Here is a 6,000-nt window from a genome sequence, read left to right as displayed (position 1 = left end):
GGGAATTCCTCTGTTTTTTGTTCCGCTTGTGTCCCACTGACACTCCTGATGGATGGATGGATGGATGGATGGATACTTGTGTGTGTGTGTGTGTGTGTGTGTGTGTGTGTGTGTGTGACACCAGTGCCTGGGTGGGAATTCTGCAACAATAACGCTTGTCCACCTTGTGAAACAACATGACAGAGGAATTTCCTTGGAATTCTGCTCTGCGTGGGGGTCTGTGTCCAACGCAGAGGGTGAATACAGCAAAAAGAATCACGCACACATGCACGCATTTCACACACACACACACACACACACACACACACCCTGCGGGAATGTCTTCTCCATAGGGAGGAATTGGCATGCAGGAAAAAGACACATTCAGTCTTACTGGACCCCCCCCTGGACCGCCCTCAATGACACAAACGCACTCAGCCTGTTTCGGTCCCGGCCACACCGAGTCCCAGCTTGTGAGGAGGAAGTGCCAGTGGTGTTAAAATCCTCCCATCTCACAGCATCTTTACTGCAGTCATCAAAATCAAAACGATTAATTGATCTAAGTTTGTATTCAAGACAAAAAAAAATGCCAAACATTTACTGGTCCCAGCGTCTTTAACACGAACGTTGTCTTAATTGCATATTTGAATAAACAACATCGAAACCATCCTCCTATGTGTCCTACTTAAAGAGTCACCTCTCAGTGGTTTCAATGTTCTGGTAGACTTTTGTCTGTCACACTGAGGGTATGATGGATCATGCAGATTTGAAGATGTCACTTTGGCTTCTGGTGATAACAATGTCAGTTGCAAAATGACTTTTCTTACTGTTAATATTAAAAAGTCAAAATCTGCTTCGTCTTACTGTATTAATTCTCCATCTCCTAATGAGGGACGGTGGTTTTACCTCCATTCACCAGTGTGCAGCAACATGTTGGAGATGTTCTACCAGTCTGTTGTGGCCAGTGAACTGTACTTCTCCGTGGTCTGCTGGGGGGGAGCAGCATTGGAGCAGGCGACACCAACAGACTTAACAAACTGGTTAAGAAGGCCGGCTCCATCATCGGCTGCAATCTGGACAGCCTGGAAAAGGTGGTGGAGAGGAGGACGCTGAACAAACTATTATCCATATTGGATAATCCTGACCACCCTCTCCACCACCTGCTGCAGGGACAGAGGAGGACGTTCTCCAAAAGACTCGTCCAGCTCCGCTGTCACAAGGACAGATACAGGAGATCATTCCTGCCCACCGCAATAAGACTGTACAATAACTCACCTCTGGCAAAATCCATCACACAACAATAACACCGTTGGTTGTTTGTTTTCTTGTTTGTTTAAATCCTTGCACTATTGTATAGTTAGTTCAATTTAATTTAATATTATTCTATTTTATTGTAGATATTGTGCATCTTTATTTTACTTTGCTTTGCTTTTACTTTATTTTACTCTGTTGATTTATTGCTTTTGCTGTATCTATAAGGCTGCTGTAGTGAAAAAAAAAAAAAAAAAAAATCCCCCGTGTGGGATTAATAAAGTAGCTATCTATCTATCTGTCATCTTATCAATACATCTCGGCAGAAAAATGCAGAATAATCTGTGAATTCAGAGCAGACCCGGTCTGGTTTGTTTGTACATCCTAAAATGTTTTCTGATCGAGAGCTGCGCTTCCCGGAAGCTGAAGAGATTTTCTTCCGTTCCGTCGTCTTCACCTCCCGGTCGAATACGTGCTCATGGGTCTAAACCTACTCCGTGCTTGTAGTAACTGCAGGTTGTGCTGCAAATGAACTGCCAAATACCTGAAATGCCATCTGCGTGAAGCTGATGAAGGTGAACCGTTGACACCCACAGAGAAAAAGGAGCAACAGGCTGGCAGATGTTTAAAAAAAAAAAAAAAAAAAACACACACGACCCTCTGCATCTGGACAGTAGATCAGGTTCTGCTTTGATACCTTGAGGCCTTTCTCAGCTCTTATAACCCTCAAACAAATCTTCATGGTTTTAGGAAGACAAAATGGTGTGTGTGTGTGTGTGTGTGTGTGTGTGTGTGTGTGTGTGTGTGTGTATCCATTTACCCTCCCCGAGGAGGAAGACAAGAATAAGAAGAGGAGGAGAAAGAGAAGAGGCTCTTAGTCTGTCCGTCAGGCTATTTCTGACTGCTGCCATTTCTCTGATTAGATTATGGAGAAACAGAAACCTGGCCCTCCATCCTCCTAACCTCCCTCTCCCACTATCTCACCACATTTCACTCGCTCACCCTCATCCTCCCTCTGCCTTCTGCTCAGTCTCTCTCCGCCTGTCTCTCCTCCACCTTTTCCCTCCGCCGTCCGTCCGTCCGTCCGTCCGTCCGTCTGTCTCTCTCCTCTTCGTCCACACCCTGCTGCAAACAAGAATGCAGGAGAGACGCAACACAGACAGGTGAGCGGGAGGGTGAAAGGTCAAACGTGGCGAAAGGTCAAAGCACCACCACGAGCACGCGAGTTAATGTCGAGGCCGCAGTACTTTTTGGTGGTGAATTTCTTGCGCGTTGGCGGACCCCGCCGACCTTTGCCCGAGGGGCCACGGCCGTGCACGCGGATCAACTCGAATGAAAGTTTGTGCAAATTTCGGGGCAGAACAACTGCGGCTAAAAGCAGATGAAGGGGGCCCCCACTGACCCATCAACCTCCGCAAGAGCACACGGGGTCCCCCCGCCCCACCAGAGGGCCCATGAAAGGGGGTTCAAGGCCCCACCATGAACTGCGACGTGTCTTGTCCCTACTTCTCTGGACAGAGCTCCACTAAAATGTGTTTGTCTTCAGCGCAGCCAGCAGCAGCCAGCAGCAGCAGCTCGGAGAGGTGCAGCAGCCAGGTGGAGGTGGTGAATGATGAACGACTACTAGCGCCTCTCCCATTATCATATCTGTCCCTGCTCTTAACGGGGGATTTTCATCCGTGTCCCTCTCCACTCCTCTCATCCCTCCATCCCTCCCTCCCTCCCCCGCCCACCACCCCTCTCCCTCTCATTGTGCTCCCCCAGGAAAGCGGATCGATTACACCTCCATTACCTCAGTCCACTCAGCTCTTAGTCTGAAGACGCTCCTCTTCATGCAGCAGCGCAGTTATCTCAGCCCACACTAACATTTCTTTTCGGTTTTCTCGTGCTTGTTACAATATTCGCGTTAACGCAGAGGATTTTTTTGGGGTTTTTTTTTTTTTTGGTGGCGGTTCGAGGGACGGACCGGAGCAAGCGGAGCACGCACCGGATGCCGTCCGGTTACCGCAAGGCAGTCACGTGACAGTCCCCTGGGAAAATTAGCATAAAAAGACAAATAAAGGAGCCCACCAAAAAAAAAAAAAAAAAACACACCAGTCTGTCTGTCCTCCTTTCTTTTAAAGAAAAGGAACAAATCCATTCCGCCTAATTCGAACCTTGCTCAGGGACAGCTCGCGTGGCAGATTGCAGCCTAATTAGTTTAGAGGGAATTTAATTCAATTAACTTTCCACAGCTCCGCGCGCCCCGCCGCTGGGCTGCTTTCAGAGCGCGGGGCCAGAGCTCGAGATCTAATTAGCGTGTTTGGAGAAGCTCTCCTGCGCGCGGCCATCCCTCGCTGCTCCAGCTGTGGTGCGCCTGTGTGAGTGTATGTGTGTGTGTGTGTGTGTGTGTGTGTGTGTGTGTGTACTGTGGTCTCCCGGGAGCTGTTTTTTATCCTAAAAAGCTTCTTTTTTAAGTAACACGCCGTTATCCATTAGGATAATACAGGTCTGGTGCCGCAGCAGAGATGTACGCTGCATGTGAATAACCGCAGCTGCTCTGCGTCACACTCCGGCTGATGAATGCACGTTGTAGTGGACTTAAATAAGCATGAGTGTAATTTGATGGGTTCAAATTGAAGGCCATATTTCGAGGCACTTTTGGCAGCTTCATTCTGATGAGTCTTTGTGCTGGACAGTCATTTTGGCTCATTGGGCCTTTATCCAACCTGACTGTAATGGTCGTGTTGAGCCAAACTTAGTGTCCTCAAGCAAATATAGTGTTGTTTTTTTTTAGTATAGTAAAACACTGGTTTTCTTTGTGTGTGTTTTATACGTCCTGATATGATTTGAACTACCCATTTTGTGCCCTTTTTTTTTTTTTGCACACTTTGTAAAATATTTTACTTCTTAAACCAAGGAGTAATTTCAGTCCAGCTCTTTCTCCTCAATATGCTGATGATTTGGTGGATGTTTGCTCTGCGCTGTTTCATCAGGTTGTTCCGTCTAATCGTGCATTACTAACCCCTCTCTTAGGTGGTGGTGGTGCACTTTGGCCCGGGTAAAGGCCTACACTAATAAAGAATGCGATTAAGGTGTTTCAAAAAATATTTAGCCTAAACCGTATTAGGTGGTTTATGTGACTTTATTTTTCCTCGTGCATTGCCTGCGGACCCGCGCTGATTTTGATCACGTATGAACACCTGAGTGAGGAGCTCAGTGTAACTTCTGCGCTCGATGCCTTCTCTCTCGTCTCTAAACCGAGTTGATGGGCGCCGTCGTCTCGCCCCGGAGCGTCACGGTATATTCCGGTAATTGGGGACTGATATGCGGGGACAGGCTGCACCGACGGGACCCCCGGGCCCACCGCCTCCCCCACTGCTCCGTCTCTCATCCATCACCGGGCAAATCAAATGCGCACCGCCAGCCTCCGCCGCTGTAAAGACGCGGGCCGATGTTAACGGCAGGATCCGCGACTTGTGATTTTATGTTATGCGCAATCAAATCGACCTCCGAGGGAAGAGCATCTTAAGAGGGGCGATGACACGACACATTTTAGTGACACTGCAGGTAGCGAGGCAGCTGCTCGGCTGATCACACACACACACGCACACACACACACACACACACACACACACACACACACACACACACACACACACACACTGGCCTGCTGGGTTTAAAGCAGTCAGCAGAGATAAGGATGGAGTTGCAAATAAAAATGAAGTATGGGTCCTAATAATCCTATTAAACAAGAGGGATGCTTTACTGACTGTCAATAATATAAACGATTGACAGCAGATTAAAAAGAAAATTTATGGTCACATTATGTGACCACAAATATCGTACGAACACAAGATAAATACGGATTCGTTTAAAACGTGAAGCAACGGAGACAGATTTCTGTTTATCTAATTTATCTGCACACGGTCTGATGTTTTATTAAACCTAAATATTGAAATTCAAGAATGCGAAAATACACACATTTTAAATTACTGTGGTTTATAATTTAGGGTATATAATACTGTTAATATTTGGAATTAAAGGAATTAATAGTAGTCTATTGTTTGTGTTGCATTATGGATTTTAATTCATGAGTAGTCTATATGTTCATTTTACTTATTAAAGTGATCAATTTAAAACGCAGAAATGTTGGTATTTGCTCAAATGATTGCAGCTCCAACGCTCTCTAAATCACATTAAGTTAAATGTAATTTGAGACGGAATCAGGCAGTGATGGAGGGTTATTCGTTACAGTGTCTCACTGCAGCAAATACAGGCCTATGTCTGTTTGGTTCGTTTGGTTTGTTTTACCCCCTGTTGTATTTTAATGCCGCAGCCATCGGCTCACATTAGTGTTAAAAATCTGCCTTGACTTCATGGATACATCAGACCCGGGCACTGACCTCAGTTTGTAAACGTATTTCAGAGGAGGTTCATATCCAGAGCTGAGAATCAATAGCTGCCTGAGACGGAGGCAAGAAACCGGCTTTGAGCACACGGGACGTGTTGTTCTGTGAGCTGCCGTGATGGATGGATGGATGGACCTGGCAGCCTCCCTCTCTTGACTGACAACCTCACTTAGATTTCAGACCACCACCGCGTGTCACGGGACACAAACCGGACTGGGCCTCCTGCGTGGCTTTTCATCAAACCAGTGTCGCTGCATGTCCCATCCTTCACTCATCCCTTACAGCCCCTGTCTCTATCCATACACCTCTCCGTCTCTACGTCAGTGCCATCCATCATAGAGAGCGGTCCTTCCCAGCCTCGCTCCGCCAGCTCTCCTCC

This window comes from Embiotoca jacksoni, unplaced genomic scaffold (assembly GCF_022577435.1).
Source record: "Embiotoca jacksoni isolate LCO1_2020_lvr unplaced genomic scaffold, fEmbJac1.0.p SCAF_14, whole genome shotgun sequence".
Lineage (NCBI taxonomy): Eukaryota > Metazoa > Chordata > Actinopteri > Embiotocidae > Embiotoca > Embiotoca jacksoni.
Note: the sequence above shows the minus strand (reverse complement) of the source record.